Genomic DNA, 20,137 nt, shown 5'->3' with positions numbered 1-20,137 from the left:
CCAGGGATCAAACCCAGGTCTCCCGCATTGCGGGCAGACGCTTTACCATCTGAGCCACCAGGGAAGCCCAACACTGTGTCTCTAAGAAAGACTAATTCTTTTTTTACCTGAAAGGTTTAAATGATAGAAGATAATGCTACTTCTCACTGTGACTGTTCTCTCTTCAGCGAGCAAATGGCCTCAGATTCTTCTAACCAAAAACATGCATTCAACATTTCTTTCTTGTTGCAAAGCTCTATGCCGGGTACTCTAAGCAACATTATTTTGAGTGGGAACTTGGTTTCTAAATGAATTAATTCACAACCCAGTACCTACAATAGAAATTAATACTGTAAGAACTGCACTAGTAGAGTGAAGTACAGTGGAGCATTGAGGATCAACAACCACATCCATTTGGTGCTTGGCTTTTGCAATTATTTTGTTAGTTCATAGTTTTAGTTCTTTTCTATACTGATAAATCAAGGCTAGTCTTCACTTTCTAGATGTTACTTTTCTGCTGGAAAAAATAGACATGGTAACATTTTTATTTTTCTTTGTTCTTGCAGTCAACTAGATTTAAATGCAGACAAGCAAACTGGGAAATTGCCGTTTGTCAGTTGAGTTAGACTTGCATCAAAGAAAGTGAAAGTGAAAGTTGTTCAGTCCTGTCCAACTCTTTGGGATCCCATGGACTGTATAGTTCTTGGAATTCTCCAGGCCAGAATACTGGAGTGGGTAGACTTTCCCTTCTCCAGGGGATCTTCTCAAGCCAGGGATCGAACCCAGGTCTCCCACATTGCAGGCGGATTCTTTACTAGCTGAGCCACAAGGGAAGCCCTGCATCAAAGAAGATGTTCCTAAAGACGTAGTAATGGAATTGGAGAAGTTGCCATTCCTGATGAATAGAGTCTGTGGAGGCAAAATGGGAAAGGAATTTTCACTTTTTAAGCAGATTTTTAATTCTTAAAATTAGTTTATCATATTGATAGTTATAGAGCAGGCTCTTGAATAATATGTGCTTCATAACTGTGACGGAATACCTTGAAGATTCCTACAATGACCAGGCATAGGCTTTAAATAAAAATTTCTCCAAATTCTACATCTTGTGATGCATCACAGGATATTCATATTAGACAAGGGACATCGCAGATGAGTCTACACTAGGACTCAAGACAGTACATTGCGTATGTTTGCGTGTTTCACGCCTTTGAAAGCCTTAAAGGTATGTTTTGGAATTGTGACTAGAAATTAACTTTTCACTGTTTAAACAATGTTTTCCCAAATTCTTTATGGACCTAGTATTATTCTGTTTATTGTTATACCTCATTATTTCATGGATGCAAGAGGAATTTAAAACCAGTGCTCTTAATATAAAGTTCTTGTATTGGTGAACAGGGAATTGAGGACTGGGAGCCCTCTATTATATGGTGCTGATGATGGATGCAGGCTGCCTCTGAGTTTGCCCTGGATCCCTCAGGTGCTGCAGAAAGACACTGCAGGTTGTTCTCAGAACGCATGGGGAAAAAAAAAAAAGAAAAAGAAAAAGAAAAAAAAAGAACGCATGGGAAAGCAGAATCCTTTACTGGGCAGGTAAGAGTGAGAGGGAAAGGAAGAGCAAGGCATGTGACAAAAACTCTGTCTAGATATATATATTTAAGATTTTTTAAAATATTTGTTTTGGCCTTTTGGAAGTAAACATTGCAATGATTCCTGGGGATGCTTTAGGGATGTTGTTTGTACATGATGGTTTTTCTGTTCGTTATTATAGTTATTATTAGTTCATTCATTTTGCCAATGTTTATTGAATACCAGATACTGTCCTAAGTTTGGGGTTCCAGTGATGAACAAGACTGACACAGTTTCTACTATTATGGAAATTCCATGAATAAGAGAATAGTGTGATTTGTATTTCACAAAGAAAAAAGCAACCAATTTTATATGAAAAAGACTTTTTTTGTTTAAAGAAATCTTTCCTTTAAAAAACTACATAATATAGAATTTTAGGATTGTGCAATAAATATTTGTGGACTGCTGTCATTACTAAACAATGCTATTAATAGTGTGGTAGCTAATACGGTTATAGCGGTCAAGACATACCGGTCTGGTGCTGGGCCTCTCTTCTGAAGGAGGAGACAGTGTGTACCTGTGCTCTGCTTCAGTGTGTGCTGACTTTGTACTGTAATCTCTGAAGGCTACAGCCCTCCCTGTCATTTCTGAATTTCAGAGGAAGCCTTCGTGCAAGCTTCAGGTATTCACGACAGTCTGTTGGCTCTGGCGTGGGGGGGTTGAAGCAGTAGTTTATAGGAGGGAAAGAATAGAAGTCTCAAAGCTTATTTATCCCTCTCTCTCTTGTAAACAAGTTACCTGAGCTCCCGAGGGCACAGTCCCACAGACAGTGACAGAACCAAGCTGCCTGGCTACCTTTCTGTTTCACTCTCTTTGCATTTGGGCTGTGATAATGTTCCTTTGGAAAAGAATGCATCCACCATGATAAAAGGAAGGCCTTTGTCTCTTGGACTCCACTGCATCCCCAGTGCCAGCAGAATGCCTGATATGTAGTAGATGCTCAGTAAATGTTGGTGAAAGACTTAATAAATGAATGAACTAAAAGCTATCGATCACAATTAAGTACAGTTACAGGATGTCATGAAAAGCGAATGCGTTTAGCCCTACAAATAACATACAAAATCAAAAGGCATGTAGAGTTTGAATTTTTTCCTTGGCTTTATTAAATCTTTACCCTTTGTGTGTTAGTAGTCACCTGAACTTTCTGCTGCTTATATCTCTAGGTAAGAACATCAAGAGAAGCTCCATTCAGTCAGAAATCATTCACTCAATCACAGGCAGCTGGTCATGCAAAAGAGTTCCTGGGGAATTCCCCACAAATAGTTTTTTTTTTTTAATTAAAAAACAACTACTTGGATTAGAGAGGAGAGGCCAAGAGATGGTTTAATTTATGCCTTGTACCCTGGCCCACAGCCTATTTTCATAGCTGGGCCAACACAGCAGTACATAAGTGAATTCTCAGAGTGGAGAAGGCTGCCTATGAAGACTGCTGTCCCGATGGAGGATACAGTTGGTAAATAGGACAAAGGATTGAGAAAGGAGAGATGGCTCCGTTTCCTTGGGATACCTAGCTGGTGCTTGAAGAATCCAGGTTTTGTTCCTTTTCTCTCATGACCCTAAATGAAGTGTTTTTTGGCATACACATTTAAGAGGAAGGTTCCAGCATGTCCCATTTACCACAGATATTTCAAGTTTATTTCAGCACCATTTACAGCAGCCAAAAAATATTTGGGGTTATGAATGGAGATAAATAAAGAATGGCCTATTATTTCACCAGGTTAGTTGAGAGTAGACACTGTAAAATGTATTTCAGAAGGTGAATATATTTCCCCCTATCAAACGTATACAATGAGGTACAATTACCCCCAAAGGCAATTGGATTTGATTTTTGTAAATAATAACCTAGCATGTTCTTCATCATCCTTCAAGAGATTCACGTGGTTTGGTCTGGAGGCAAGATAGGTTTCTATTAATAGATAAATGAGTGATGGAAACTTTGATTCTAAGCAAATAATTGATTTGGAACCTTGATACTTCTTTGATAGGATAAACCTGGTTTAAGTGTTAGAAGCCAGGATGTCCTATATCTATTTTGCCAGTAACTTTCTGTATGACCTTAGAGAAGACACTTAGGTGCTCCGTGTCTTAGTTTGCTTATGTACAAAACAAAAATAACAACCACCCCAAGACTACCTATTATAGGTTGAGTTGTAACCTGAAAAATATGTGGTGAAGAGTTAATCTCTGGAACTGTGAATATGACTTTATTTGCAAACAGGGTCTTTGAAAATGTAATCAAGTTCAGATGAGGTCATTACTGTGGGCCCTAATTGAATCTGACTGCTTCTCTTACAAGAAGAGGGAAATTTGGACATAGAGACACACAGAGAGCAGGCCGCATAAGCTACACAGACACCAGAAGCTAGGGAGACACGAGGAAGGATTTTTATCCAGAGTCTCAAAAGGAGGTTGGCCCAGCCAACAACCTGGCTTAGGATTTCTAGCCTCCAGAACTATGAGAATATAAATGTTTATTGTTTCAAGCCACCCAGTCTGTGATAATTTGTTACAGCAGTCCTAAAAAACGAATTCACTACCTAACTTATGTGGTATCATGAAGCTAAAAGTAATAATGAATGTTAAAAAATGTTCTTAGATCTATTACTTTAAGATAAATTGCTGTAGAAAGATTGATTACTTCAACTTTCTATGTCTTAAAATATAACTAAAATGAACTTCTTTAAAACAGACAGTGTTATGGAAAGGATAAATTTAAAACTCTGTTACAATACTTTTTATCACTAAAAAATATTTCATGACAAGATTTTAGCCTTCAAAAATATCTCTAGTAGAACCCTGAAAAACCAGCAGTTAATAAATATTCTCGTTTTCTGTCTTCTTTCATTTTTTTGTATTTAAATAATTTCCCCCCCTAAGTACATGAGTTTTTTTCCAAGGAAGCTTGAGTGTCTTATTCATTATACTTAGAGTGTTGGCTTTTGTACAGCCTACACAATAACCAGAAAATTAAAACATAGCAAAATAAAGAAACTTATGAGAAGTAGCCACAAAAATCCCTTAATAGGTCTGATTTGCCATTCACCACCCCAACAACCACAGAGGTGAAATACTATCAAATTGTAGTCATTTTGCAATATTCTTTGTTCATCCAAAAGAGTAATTAGTCCAAGCAACACATCCATCATGTCAAAAATTATATTATGCTTCAGAGAGAATTGTGGTGTATCTCCCCTTCTGTATATGTCTATGAGAGGAATTAATATTGTTATAGATACCTGTTAGTAGTTCCTCTTCATTTCTCAGGATTTTCTTGAACTTGAATTTTTCTGAGCTTGAATTTTTCTCATCAGGAGATGAGAGTTAAATGTATTAGACTAAAAACTCAGAAACTTTAGAGGTCATGCAGTTTAAATCTTCTCATTTTACAGATAAGGGAAGCAGAGCATAGCTGTTCAGTGACCTGTTGAAGGCTGCCCAGGGATTTGGTGACAGAATAGAATTCCAGTTGTCTGACTTTATCCAGTCTGGTGCTCTTTCTTCTCTAAATCCACAGTGGTCATACAGACTTGGTATTAGTTCTTGGATCTCTAACATACTAGCTATGTGACCTTGGGTAAGTCTCTCAAATTTTCTGAACATGTCTTTTCGAGCTTATAAAATGAAAACAGAGAAACCAGTAAAAGCTGTAGTGCAGCTAAGAGAGAAATATCCAGGCCACAGAGTGTATCCAATCTGAGAAAACATCAACTTCCCTTCTCCCTTCCCCATGCCTCCTTAATAATGAATACTTTTCAGAGGTGGCTTTCGGGTGTTGCTTCCTTGACTCTAAGAGACTTGCAGAGGACCCTTCTTCCTGCACTTGTAGCTCCGGGGGCTGTTCCTAGCGTATAAGCACTTTCCTACTCTACTGCAGTTGCCTGATGATTCGACTATAGACCTTTGGTTGCAGGAACTGTTTCACATTCACTGTTATACTTTGACACTTAAGACAGTACTCAAGAAAACGTGCTTGTGAATGAATTGTTTAGTGCACACATTCTAGGGGGAGGGGTTTTGGGAGCACATATTTTTATGGAAGGAATTCCTTCTTTTTCCCAGCTGCTACCAATATAAAGTTTGGATCCACACATTTTATGAATAATTTTTTTTTTCCTAGTGATTTTTAACCTTCATGATTATGTTTTGTTTAGGATACTGGTGCAATTACTTTGTTTTACCTGAGCTCGTACTGACTAAGGGTGGAGGGAGGTTAGGCAGCCTTGGGCAACCATAATTTCACCAGAAAAAATTCAATTTAGAATCATGTCTTTACTGACCATAAGCCACAGTGTGCTACATACTTGTAAATAAAGATTTCTGAAGTGAAAGAGGCAGTTGTAAAAGAGTTGAAAGTACTCCAAGGTTATTGTCAAATATCCTGGATCTGACTCCATGATTCTGTGTTCTTATTCATAATGTGGAGATACCAATGTCCACCTCATAGAATGTTTGTGAAGGATCAATGAGAGAATGTTCATGGACATACTTTGTAAGTGGTAAAGTACTATGTGAATGAGAGGATGTGTAATTATGACTTTGATTACCAAACTAGAGAAGGACAGCTAATTCCTTTCTTAGTTTAGTATCCAGCACTAGAAAATGAAGGAACTTGGTCATTTCATCCTGTTAGAAAGTAGGATGCCATTGACAGTGTTCTAGGGTTTGCCCAGCTACTTGTGCTCAGTGACTGCTTAAAATGCTCCAGTTTGAGCTCAGGAAGCAGAATGATCTAAAAGAAACTAGGAAGAACAGGAACAAGAAGAGGTACAAGCATTAACTCCTGGAAAATCTAGTGCTGATAGGGGAGATTTGAATGAATAGCAGCACTTTCCCTCTTATCCTAGAGCTCTGTTCTAGCATGGTTTTCAGAGGACAAAAGTCTGAAATTCTCCAAGTACTTCTTTTCAGTGGATCTCTCATCTGCATGGTTCCTAAGCTGGGAGTCTAAGTCCACCCCAGGTTACATATAGTTGAAGGTAAAAACACCAGTCACACTTATCTGAGAAATTCAACGTGATCTAGTGTTGTGTACAGGTTACCCTAAATCAAGCCAAGGTCCCTGTACTGCTCTTTGAAAGGACTTGTACTGATAGACCTAGGCAATGCTTCTTGGAGGCCATAACTATTTTCAGCTGCTGCTAAAACATACTGAGAGCGATATCATTTACCGACCATATAACAGTCATCAATATGGAATCTCTTCTTCTGTCTTTCACACTCTTCTTCCAAGAATACTTGAGGCTTTTTTTTTTTTCTTTTTTAGCCTATTTTCCCTTCAAGGGTTCTTAAAGGGTTCTTATCTCTCCACATTTAACCTACTGCTGCAAGGTAGATTGTTTGTGGCTTAAAGAGACAGCTGTTATTATCAGCATGCACACTTGGCATAAAATGCTAAGGTTACCTGGCATATTTATCAAGGATACAGAACTTCCCATTAGTGAGCAGGCTACATAGTGTAGGTCCAGATGCACCTTATCTTTAAAAAAAGAGCTTTCCTTTGTCTCCGTCCTACTTAGTTGCTCTCACAGTCTATGCAGGTAAAATCCCATCAGAACTGAAAAAAGAGAGAAATTCTTGCTAGGCTATTGCCTTTCTATATTTAGGCTTATATCTTCATATCTCTTGGAGAAGGCAATGGCACCCCACTCCAATACTCTTGCCTGGATAATCCCATGGATGGAGGAGCCTGGTTGGCTACAGTCCATGGGGTCGCTAAGAGTCGGACTCAACTAAGTGACTTCACTTTCACTTTTCACTTTCATGCATTGGAGAAGGAAATGGCAACCCACTCCAGGGTTCTTGCCTGGAGAATCCCAGGGGTGGGGGAGCCCGGTGGGCTGCCGTCTTTGGGGTCACATAGAGTTGGACACGACTGAAGTGACTTAGCAGCAGCAGCTTCATATCTCTATTGTTGAAGAATTTACATTAATCTTCTCTTTCATTTAAGCAGATATTTATAAACATCATTCTCTTCTGATCCTTGAAACAAATGCATCATTAGCAAACCAACATCCTCATCCAAGTAGCCAGAGGAGAGTTGTTAAAGTGTCCCTTCAAAAAACATCTACACCTTTTGCTGCCCAGTATCCTAGAAATCTTGTGTCCTTTGTATCTGTTGAGAAATATTCATTGGGTGGATGTTGTCAGGGTGAGGTGGGAAGCACAGAGAGTAATTTGCCCATGAGTAGAGTTATAGGGATAACTATGGTTGTTCTGCTCTCTGTAGAATGACACCTTGGAGAAAGTTCAAAAATCCCATCTCTTGCCAGTGACTGTAGCTCCCTGCCATGGGCGTAGAAAATGGAAGATGCCATGAGACATGAGGAAATCATTCCACTGAGACAATTGCTGCTGACTTTTCCTCTTGACTTAACAATGTTTGTTATCTCTCTTAAGTTCTCTTTCATTCTTTAGAGGACTTGAAAGTTCAAGGAATGTTTCTAATATATTAAACTAATGATTTTTATTATTCACTTTTTATAGAAGGCTTGTAGAATATTTTAGAACCAAAAGAAAACCTGTAGATTGTTATTTCTCTTTGTTTTTCATTTTTATGTATAATCAGGTAGGTTTCATGATTGACTATATAAAAGCTTATCTCTCCATATATTTGACTGATCATTATGTAGAGTTTTCTTTTAAAGTTACAGATTTCTTTTAAATCTACAGATGTAGAATTCAGCAAAATTTTTTGATTCACCAATTTAATGATTTCAGTTATGACTTAATATTTGAGTAATGTCACTACTCTACGAATCTTCCATAATTATAATTCAATTTGTCAAAATTTACTTAATAGCCATGTGCCTAAGCATAAGGGAAACACTCGGTCTGTTTAGCAAACCTTCTGTTGGAGCAGGAATACAAGAAGTCTGTAGCTGTTGATTACTGTTTTAGTGTGGTTAGGATATGCCATATGATGCAAGATGGCTCCTGCCAACTAAGTCAGCAAAGGATTTTGTTTAGCAGAATTCTGTTTAATAAGAAAGAGTTTTGATAAATAGTCTTGTCTCAGATGGTTTAAACTATTGATTTACCAATACTGCTCCTATCTCGACCCAAGGGGACATTGTTGATGCCACTTAGAATATTACAAACTCTCTGCCATATGCATGTTGTCTTGCCCATGCTTCAACCCTATCACCTTTCAGCAGATTGCTTTAGACAAGAGATCTCATGGGCAAGGAATCTGCAATGCATATAAGCTTACTTGCTGATTTAATACAAGAGAGTCCTAGATGTTGACCTTGTCTTGAGTTATTCTAACTTGGCAGGGCTGTAACACTGCAAAGACCTGCAAATCCCTTTTTAACAAGGCTACCTGAACCAAATGGCCCCAGTCCAAATACATGAAAATTTAAAGATGTCCAAGAGATCAGTGGCATACAGTATTAAAGAGCAGGAAGACTGACACTGCATTTAACTCAGTCTACTTGTTTATCCAGTCAAGGATTCTGTCTCCAAGCATAATAGCTGCTCTGTTATCACTTTATAAATTGCTGTGCATATTATTTCAATAATGAACTGGGAGAAGACATTCTGTTTGCAGATATTAAAGGCACAAAATGCCCTACTACAATCCCCAGATGTTCAATTATTTGAAAGAAATTATTTCTCCTCTAAGCAGTTGTATATTTAATTTTTCCAAAAACAGCCGGTAGAACAGATACTATAATGTCCATAGAGCCCATGGTCCTTGAAGTTCCCACAGGTATTGCAGGCCAACCAGAGTGGTTCTCAAGGCAAGAGGCAGGCCAAGAACAGGATGCAGGTGCTCACAATTCTGCTTATGAGTGCTTTCTTTCACAGGAAAAAAAATCCTATCATTTTCCAGGATGAGAGAGAAATTGGCAATACCTATCAACTTGGCACTAAGTAAGCCTAATTTGGCAAGATTTATAGTATACCTATTGCAGAAATGATCATATGTGCACATCATGTACTGTGTCTAAAAGGGCAGCCTAATGCATTCTTTGCTACTCTAATGATGGTGTATTGAGCGCAAGTGCTCTGTGAGTTTTGCATGGAGAGTTTTCCCTTGGCAAACACTTCTACAATATGTGTTGAAACATAGCAGTTTTCAAAAGGAAAGCAAGCACACAAATATTATATCTGTATCTTTCTATCTATCTGTCTGTCTATCTCTTCCTGTACCAGGGCATGTGAATTTAAACACTCTATAGCTCTATTGTGTGTAGTGTTTTTCAGCATGGTCTAGACCGAACACTCCTGGTAAGAAGCAAAGTAAAAACAAACGTATGCAAATAAAGGACTAAGGGAAGGCAGAAACAAGGTTTTTAGGAAAAGAAATATGAGGCTTGGGTCATAAGCAGTGGTAAGCACCTACTGCGGATGCTCTGGTAAAGTATCTTTCTTTAACTGAGCTCCAGTTTCCTCATTGTAACATGATCAAGTTTGAGTAGGTGATTTCTTAGTCTAGTAGGTATATGGTTAGCCTGATATTGTTGTTTAGCCGTTGAATGATGTCTGACTTTTTTGTGGACCCCATGGACTGTAGCCCGATAGGCTCCTCTGTCCATGGGATTCTCCAGGCAGGAATACTGGAGTGGGGTACCATTTCCTTCTCCATGGATTTTTCTGACCCAGGGATCAAAACCACATCTCCTGTGCTTCCTGCATTGGCAGGAGGACAATTTACCACTGAGCCGCCCCGGAAGCCCACAGTTTCTATAGTAAGTATGGTTAAACCAGAACAAACATACAGACAAACCATTAAGTTTATAATTCTGCACTCGTGTGTTGCCCATCCGCTGGAATTCTCAAACTTAAATATGCCCATGTTATGAAGAAGGAATAGAGACAGGTAATTGTGGGTTTCTAAAGGAGTTTTCCTGTGGAAAAGTGTTCAGGGCAGTATTGATGGTTGTGTGCAAATGAGGAAGGGAACGTGCTTTCATTCTGGGTTGGCAGGCACCCCACCAAAAATGAAATAAAGGAGTAACTGATTCACAGAATAATCTGGATGCTAGAGAATGCAAGCAGGAAACAATGTAAATTTCCCTTCAAATTCATCTTCAGTTCCTTCAGTCACCCTCTGTGGATTAGTTCTTTTTCTGCCCCTGGATGAACCCATAGACAGGTCTTGCCCCTTAGACGATAAACAACCAGTCCCTTGTTTGGGAATTAAAACCTCAGTCTGATCTAATAATCACACAACTCCAGTCCAGAATATTAATCAAGACTTCACATGCCTATCCAGATAAGTCTTCTTTCTCCCCCCACCCCCAACTTGGGCCTGACCAAGAATCCAGGGAAAGGTCAGGGTCATTTCTTCACCACTTCCTGTGACTTTTGACCCCTCTGGCTTTGGAGGGGATGATGAGGGAAGTAATAGGGAATGGCAGAGTCTTATCTGCCTGGTACCACTGTGGTGATACCAACTGGATACAGCAAGGTCCAAAAGATGAGTCTGTCTTTTGAACAATTTTTGTGGATATCTAGGGGATCCATTGCCTCTTTTCCAACTGGGCACAATTCTCCACTCATGTGTTTCTTACAACTCAGTCACCTGGTGAGATAGAAACAAGACTGACAGACAGAGATGGAGTTAGGTTTAGAACTAGGGTTAGGATTAGGGTTAGGTGAGAGAAAAGAAACTGAATCTGCCCCTGACTGTGTCCTCAATATCTCAACCTGAAGGAGGCCTGATCTAAGGGACGGAGCATTGCTTTTAATTGTGGTAAGAACATTTAACATGAGATTGACCTTTAAAATTTTTAAATGCCCAATGCAGTAAAGAATCCACCTGCAATGTGGGAGACCTGGGTTTGTTCCCTGGGTTGGGAAGATCCCCTGGGGAAGGGAAAGGTTACCCACTCCAGTATTCTGGCCTGGAGAATTCCATGGACTGTATAGTCCATGGGGTCACAGAAAGTCAGACACAATTCAGTGACTTTCACTTCACTTCACCTTAAGAAGGGGAAGAACACTATTCTGTGAAGCCCCAGTGGTTACTGAAGAAGCACATAAGGAATTCTGGGAGATACACATTTGTAAGAAAGATTTTGAAAAGAGATCAGGTGGTACTTTATCCCCATGTCATCTGCTGTGATGACTTGGAAATGAGTAGTTACAATGAGACAGCACATTGTTTGAATGCCTTGGAAAGGGAACATTTCTAATAATAACACTAGGACTAATGAGTTTCACGTTAATTAATAAATGTGACAGTAGTTGAATCTTATTCAAATAACATGAATACAAACAAAAACATGCCCAGGCTTGCTTGTCACACTGCTGCACTGAATGCTACAGGCTGTTAAATAGCTGGGCCCGGGCCAACATAATACCTGGAGTGCTTCATGGAATAATACTCAGTAGTTCACCAGTCAGCATCTGAGAAAAAGTGAGCTATTCTTTTATGGCTTGAAGTACAAGTAGTGAAGTACAGGCTAGATGTCTATATTTGTGAAAGAAATGCTTCTTCTGTATTATCCATGTAACTACGAAGCTTCCATTACTGATTTTTCCTCCCCCCAACAACATATTACTAATGTTGGGATCCTGAGATTTTCCTCAACAAGTCAGTGAGTTCCTTCCAGACTAATCTCAAGGAGCAGGGTAGGTCCCCAGATACGTGTTATAGAACTCTGATATATTCTGTAATCCTCTATGGATACCTGGGCTTTGCTTGGACATGCATGGTTTGCTATTACATCAGCATATGTGTATGACCTGTGCCAGCAACTTTATGTCTGCCAACTTTTGCAAGGGTTTTTTCAACAACTGGGTGGGACTCAGTGAATAGAATTATAACATCTAAATCATATTTTGTTTTCAGTATATATTGCCTCAACCTGCAGAATTTTGCCTCTGTATTACCAGAGAATTCTATGGATCCCTCCAACCTAAGGTGCCTAAGAGTAGAGTTTCTCAATCACGGCAGTGCTGATGTTTTGAGCAGGATGATTCTTGCTGTTGGGAGAGGCTCTTAGCATCCCTGGCCTCTATTCTCCAGATGCCAGCACAACTCCTCCAAGTTATGACGGCCAAACATGTTTTCAGAAATGGCCAGATGCTTCCTGGGGAGCTGAATCATCCCCTCCTCCCATTTGGGGGCCACTGCCACAGAAAGAGTCCTCTCTCCCTTTCTAGGCCCAAGCCTAGAAAATGCCTTGAATATGACTCACATATGGTAGCAAACCTGGAAATAACCCCAGGGGCCTTTCTAGAGTCCAGTTTTAAGCTGACATGTGAGTGTTGCCAGTTTTCAGAAAGAATGCTCTTTAACAGTTGCATTGAGATAGAAAATACGGTTTTAAGTAGACAATGGTGGTTTTAAAAGAGCAGGTGCATTTTAATACGATGCTTCTATTTTATAATGATATGTGTGAATTGAAAGTGAAAGTGTTGGTCACTCAGTTGTGTCCAGCTCTTTGCAGCCCCATGGACTGTAACTCACCAGGCTCCTCTGTACATGGAATTCTCCAGACAAGAATACTGGAGTGGGTTGTCATTCCCTTCTCCAGGGGATCTTCCCAACCCAGGGATTGAACTCATGTCTCCTTCATTGCAGGCAAATTCTTTACCATCTGAGCCACCAAAGAAGCCCTTTTCCAGTGATAACAACTCTAATAATGCTATTAATGCTAATAGTTTAATGACTCATATATCACTATTAGTAAAACTGCCCAGTAAGATGCGTTAAGTCAATCTTTTTATAATGAAAAATGTGAAAAAATGCATAGAATAAAATAGTTGTACTTGGGATTTTGTTCAAGGGTGAAAACCTAATTTAACAGTTATAGGAATAGAGATAAGTGATATGCAGAGAGAGAAAAAAGCAACAGGAAAAATTTAATAGTTACAGAAATAGAGAGATAATAGGCAAAGAAAGAGAAGAGAAGGGCAAAGTGATCCAAAATAAATAATTTCAACAGAAAATGGTCTCAGTACTCCAAGTGAGAACCATTGAGCACAGCTGAGAATGTAGTTTTAAACCACCTTCTTTTTGAGGAAGAACATTTAATGAGTGTCTGTAAATGCATTGCCTATGATGTCTAACTTGTGAATCCCTTCCCAAAGCCTGGAGCATTTAGAGCTGCCTTTTAAAAATTATTTTCTCAAAATAATGGTAAGTGAAGAAACTGGCATGCTGATGATCAGAAATCCTACGAACACAAAGAATAAAATGGAAAATACATCAAAATGATGAGAGTGTTCTGATTGCTTTCCTGTCTCACCCTCAAAAGCAGTATGAATCTACCCAAGCTCTGCAGTGATCATTTAACCACTGTGAAATTTTTAGTCATAATGGTTTGTAGGAAATACCGTTAATGTTTTTAGAGACAAGGAATATGTTTAATTAAAAAAAAAAAAAACCCAAACTTACCATCTTAGCCAAAAGAAGCTGCTTTTCTTTAATACAGGAAATTAAATTTTTTTGCCAAATCATGCTTGTAGGTTGAATCGTTTATTTTCCTCTGAAGCATTTCTGAAAATATTTGCCTTTCTAATAATAGTTAATTAACTTGAATGCGCTCTTGTTACGGCTGTGTCTTGGCCTCTGCATAAATTTTTAGAGGGCTATCTTCTTAGTGTCCCCAGAATTTATCTGACAGCCATAAAGTTATTAGGATTAGGAGAATTGCTTACATAATGTGAATAAAAATACTTCATGAGCTGATATTATAAATCATTGTTCTCCAATTCTCCCATTTAAAAATGATTCAAGAAGCTGGTATTTTATTTGCACATGAAGATTTTATTCAGATATATTCTAATGCTATAGGACTAGGAAGTTGAAAATCTTGAAGCTCACTTTCAGGCAAGGAGTGTGGTTTGATGTGAAAAGGCATTAAATTTATCATGGATCATGGGACATGAATATAAGTGCCATCTCTTCCATGTATTTGCTGAGGATGGTAGAAAGGACACTGCCATGTTGTACAACTCTAGGAATATTTCCCCCATTTGAGTCTTTACAAAAACCCTGTCCCATGAGGTATTTGGGAGAAATATCAATAACCTCAGATATGCAGATGACACCACCCTTATGGCAGAAAATGAAGGAGAACTAAAGAGCCTCTTGATGAAAGTGAAAGAGGAGAGTGAAAAAGTTGGCTTAAAGCTCAACATTCAGAAAACTAAGATCATGGCATCCAGTCCCGTCACTCATGGAAAATAGATGGGGAAAAGGTGGAAACAGTGACAGACTTTATCTTCTTGGGCTCCAAAATCACTGCAGATGGTAACTGCAGCCATGAAATTAAAAGACGCTTGCTCCTTGGAAGAAAAGCTATGACCAACCTAGACAGCAGGGACGTTACTTTGCCAATGAAGGTCTGTCTAGTCAAGGTTATGGTTTCTCCAGTGGTCATGTATGGATGTGAGAGTTGGACCATAAAGAAAGCTGAGTGCCAAAGAATTGATGCTTTTGAACTGTGGTGTTGGAGAAGGCCCTTGAGAGTCCCTTGGGCTGCAAGGACATCCAGCCAGTCCATCCTAAAGGAAATCAGTCCTGAATATTCATTGGAAGGACTGATGTTGATGCGGAAACTCCAATACTTTGGTCACCTGATATGAAGAACTGACTCATTTGAAAAGACCCCAGTGCTGGGCAAGATTGAAGTCAGGAGGAGAAGGGGACAACAGAGGATGAGATGGTTAGAAGGCATCACCACCTTGATGGACATGAGTTTGAGCAAGCTGCTGGAGTTGGTGATGGACAGGGAGGCTGGAATGCTACAGTCCATGGGGTCTCAAAGACCCAGACACGACTGAGTGACTGACCTGATGAGGTATTTGAATGAACAGTGCTCATTCTCTGAGACTTTGAATCAGGCTAGTTTTTCCAGGCCTCCCTGGGGATTCTTGATGTAGAATATAGTCTGCACATCAATTGTATAATTTTGTTTTTGTAACCTTTTATTTTGATATCATTTTAAACTTATAAGAAAGCTACAAATATAGTGGAAAACACTCATAAATATTCCTCACTCAGATACCCTAGTTATTGACATTTTATCAAATTTGCTTTGTCATCGTCTATCTTCTTTTCTTCCCCTACATCTCCATAAACATGTATTCCATTTTTTTGTCTGAATCATTTGAGAGTAGATTGAAACATGATGGCTTTTACCACCAAATATCTTAGTATATATTAGTTAAAAGAAATAATTCTCTTATATAATTTCAGTATAATTGTGGAAATCATAATAGTAAAATTTATAAAATATTAATATCTAATTTGTAGATTATTAAAATTTCAGCCATTGTCTCATTAAATAACTTTACAGAGAAAAAAATTGTGGACAGAATTCCATCATGAATTGCATCTAGTTACTATGTCTTGTCCACTTTACTCTGGAATAATTTCTTGGTTTTTGTGACCTTGGCATATTTTTTGATGATGGACAGCTATTCTGACCAGTGTGAGGTGACACCTTCTTATAGTTTTGATTTTCATTTTTCTAATAATTAGTGATGTGGAGCATCTTTTCATTTTCTAAATGTTTTAAAATTTGTATATCTAGTTATCAGATTTGCTAAATAAAATATATTTACTCTTTCTGAAAAATGTAGCATCAGAATTACAAATAAAGGTATCAAGATAAAGCTTTAGCATGACTAAAAATTAGCGAAAAGAAGCCCCCCAATTTGGCTGGATTTATAGTTACTGCACATATTTGAGTTTTCTCTTGATTGTACAGTGATGTTTCCCACGTGGAAACAGGCCCCAAGGAAAGACCTTTGGTGCAGGTAACCAATTTAGAAGGTTATCCTAAAAAGTACAAGGGAGAGAGCAGGGAAATTGAGACAAGAAGTGGAGAAAAGCCAAAAAAATGTGTGTTTTTGATTAGCCTAGCACGGTGGACAAGTGGGCCTCAGTCCACCTTGGAGGAATATCTTTAAGAAGCCAGCTTTTGCCTTTATACATGATCATGATGAAGTTGTTTCTCTTTAATATGTAGTTCAATTACAGGAAATTAATTTTCTATGCTGGAAGCATATTTGAAGGTTGATTAGTTTATTTTCCTCTGAAGCATTTTGGAAACTATTTCTCCTTTCTTATAATAGCTGATTAACCTGAATGCATTTTCATTAGTGCCCTTCATTAGTCTGGTCCACATCTAAGAATTGTTTCACAGTGAGATGGGGAAGCTGGGGGAATTTATTCATCAATTTTGACTCTCTCTTTGGTTGGTGATTGTTTGGGAGAGTATTAAATTCCCCATTGTTTGGGACTGTTTTGTGTGCTGTCTGAGCAAGGTCCCATAACAGTAGAGCAAGATCTCACTAGAGAAGCAGGAAGTTACAAGCCTTTGAGTTGACATTCCCCCTGCCCGCCCCCCACCCCCTTTTTATAATCAGGTTTGTTGTATCATGTCTTATATCCAGGGTATATATCCAAATAAGCTAAATGCATTTTACATCCAAAATTGTTATATTTTTCCTTAATGATGAAATTTAAAGTAAGTATAAAACTGAAGCGTTATTTACAGGTTTTTAAGTACTTTAAAAACATTTAAGTGACAAGACAAAATACAAGTTTTCCTAAATTCACATCAAAATATTAAATACAAACATTTACAAATGAAATTAGAACATTCCTTAATACCATATACAAAAATAAACTCAAGATGGATCAAAGACCTGAATGTAAGGGCAAGCACTAAAAACTCTTAGAGGAAAACATAGAACGCTCTTTGACATAAGTTATAGCAATATATTTTTTGACCCACCTCCTAGCGTAATGAAAATTAAAACAAAAATAAATGGAACCTAATTAAACTTAAACATTTTTCGCACAGCAAAGAAACCATAAACAAGACAAAAAGACACCCCTCAGAATAGAATATTTGTAAATGAAGTAACCAGCAAAAGATTAATCTCTAAAATATATAAGCAGCTCATGTAGCTCAATATCAAATAACCAAACAACCTAGTCAAAAAATGGGAGGAAGATCTAAATAGACATTTCTCCAAAGAAGACATACGGATGGCCAATAAACACATGAAAAGATACTCAATATCGCTAATTACTAGAGAAATGCAAATCAAAAGTACCATGAGCGATCACTTCACACTGGTCAGAATGCCATCATCAAAAAATCTACAAACAATAAATGCTGGAGAGAGTGGGGAGAAAAGCGAACCCTCTTACACTGTTGGCGGAAATGTAAATTGGTACAGCCACTATAGGGAATAGTGTGGAGGTTCCCCCCCAAAATAAAAATAGAACTACCACGCTCCGCTACTGCCAAGTTGCTTCAGTTGTGTCCAACTCTTTGTAACCATATGGACGGCAGCCTGCCAGGCTCCTCTGTCCACGGGCTTCTCCAGGCAAGAATACTGGAGTGAACTGCCATTTCCTCCTGCAGGAGAGCTACAGTATGACCCAGTAATCCGAATCCTGGGCATATACCAGGAGAAAACCATAATTTAGAAGATATACGAACCGCAATGTTCACAGCAGTACTATTTAGAATAGCCAGGACATGGAGACAATCTAAATGTCCATCAGCAGAGGATAAAGAAGACCTGGTACACACGTACAATGGGATATTACACTCAGCTGTAAAGAAGAACTGGAGAAAGAAATGGCAACCCACTCCAGTGTTCTCGCCTGGAGAATCCCAGGGACGGGGGAGCCTGGTGGGCTGCCGTCTATGGGGTCACACAGAGTTGGACAAAGTAAATATTGTAAAGCAAATACGATAAAAGTTAATTTAAAAAAGAAAACTTAGCAAAGGTAAAATCAATGTATTTCTATATTTTAAAAACAAAATCAAGGAATAAAATTATGTAATATTTTTACAGTAATGTAAAGATGTGTCAAATACAAGGAGTAAATCTGTCAAAAGATCATCAAAAAATTCTACACAGATAACTATAAAAGATTATTGATATGTTTTAAAATAACAGCTGTTGTCTGTTGTGAATGATGCTGCTATGAACTAGGTGTACAAATATCTGTTCAAGTCCCTGCTTTCAGTTCTTTGGGGCATAGACCCAAGAAGTGGAATCTTGGGATCATATAGTAATTCTGTTTTTATTTTTTTGAGGAACATTCATTCTGTTTTCCATAGTGAATGCACCATTTTGCTTTCCACAGAGATTGCAGAGGGCTTCCACTTTCTCCACATTGTCATCAACGCTTGTTATTTTCTGTTGGAAACTAGCAATTTTAAATATGATGCAGAAAGAAAGCTTTACTGAATAGATGAAATTTGAGTAAAAACTAAGAAAGTGAAGGTATGTGCCGTATAGTTCTCTGGGAAGAATAGGTAAATGATATGAAGAGAGAAGAGAAAGAGGCACAGAAATTAAGAGTTATGTAAACTAAGAATAGAGGAGAAAAAGATGGTGATTGCCAGATATAAAGTCAGTAGTAACGATTGTCTATTGATTCATCATCATGGAGATCATGGGTGGCCTTGACAACATCTATTTCAGAGCAGCATGAGCACAGAGTCCGTTAGAGTGGATGTGCCCACACGGAAAGCACTGAGGATGTATTTTTAAGAAGTTTGGTTGTAAAAAGGGAGACAGTGATAGTGAGATTGTTGGGGGAGAAGGGCAGCTGAAGAGCTGTGTGTTTTTTTCAAGACAGCAATGCCTTGAGCATGTATAACTGTTGATGATAAGAAGGAAATAGAGAGAGAGAGAGGTTGTGGCCAACCATATTGGAAAATGAGAAGTCAATGAGGTAAATAGATTTCTGGGATGAGGGGAGACATTGGGATCCAGGTAAGCCTTTAATGGAAAGTAGTAGAAGAGAAATTGGGAGTGGTTGAAGGGAACCTACATAGCAGACTTTTGACGGTTCTTTTGGTGATGACATCTGTTTCGTTGTGAGGTAGGGTGAGCTCACCATCTCAGACTGATAGTAGAGATGGTGGGATTGAATATTTAAGATGAGGAGACAAAATGTTTGTGAATTTCTTTTGAGGACTTGACTAATAATGAAAGTATTTTTTGTGAGCAACATTGAGAATACATTTGAGATCAGATATAAATATATATTTATGAAAGAAAGTGTTAGTTGCTCAGTCATGTCCAACTCTTTGTGGGCCCATAGACTGTAGCCTGCCAGAATCCTCTTTCCATGGGATTTCCCAGGCAAGAATATGGAGTGGGTTGCCATTTCCTTCTCCAAGGGATCTTCCTGACCCAGGGATTGAACCTGAGACTCCCACATTGTGGGCAGATTCTTTACTGTCTGAGCCATCAGGGATGGTAATTATTTAATACAGGATTATTTTTATAGGAAAATCATACTTCAATTAATCACTTCTATGTACTCAATCACGTTCAAAGGAAGTGTGCTTCATGCATCCCTAGCTTGAATTAGGAACTTCTGTTTCTAATGTCAGCTACCTGAATTGAAGACAAAATGTCCGGAAGTAAAGAATCTGATTCAGTAGGCTTGATTTGTTTAAACCCTGTCAGGAAAAAGTATGGGAATGTGAACTTATGTGAAGCACAAATGTGAACTTAAGAGAAGGAAGAGTACTGAAATTCATAATAAACCATTCAAAATGTAAATGAATATTTACCAGTTTAGAAA

This window comes from Bos indicus, chromosome 23, assembly GCF_029378745.1.
Source record: "Bos indicus isolate NIAB-ARS_2022 breed Sahiwal x Tharparkar chromosome 23, NIAB-ARS_B.indTharparkar_mat_pri_1.0, whole genome shotgun sequence".
Taxonomy (NCBI): Eukaryota; Metazoa; Chordata; class Mammalia; order Artiodactyla; family Bovidae; genus Bos; species Bos indicus.
This window is presented reverse-complemented; position numbering follows the sequence as displayed.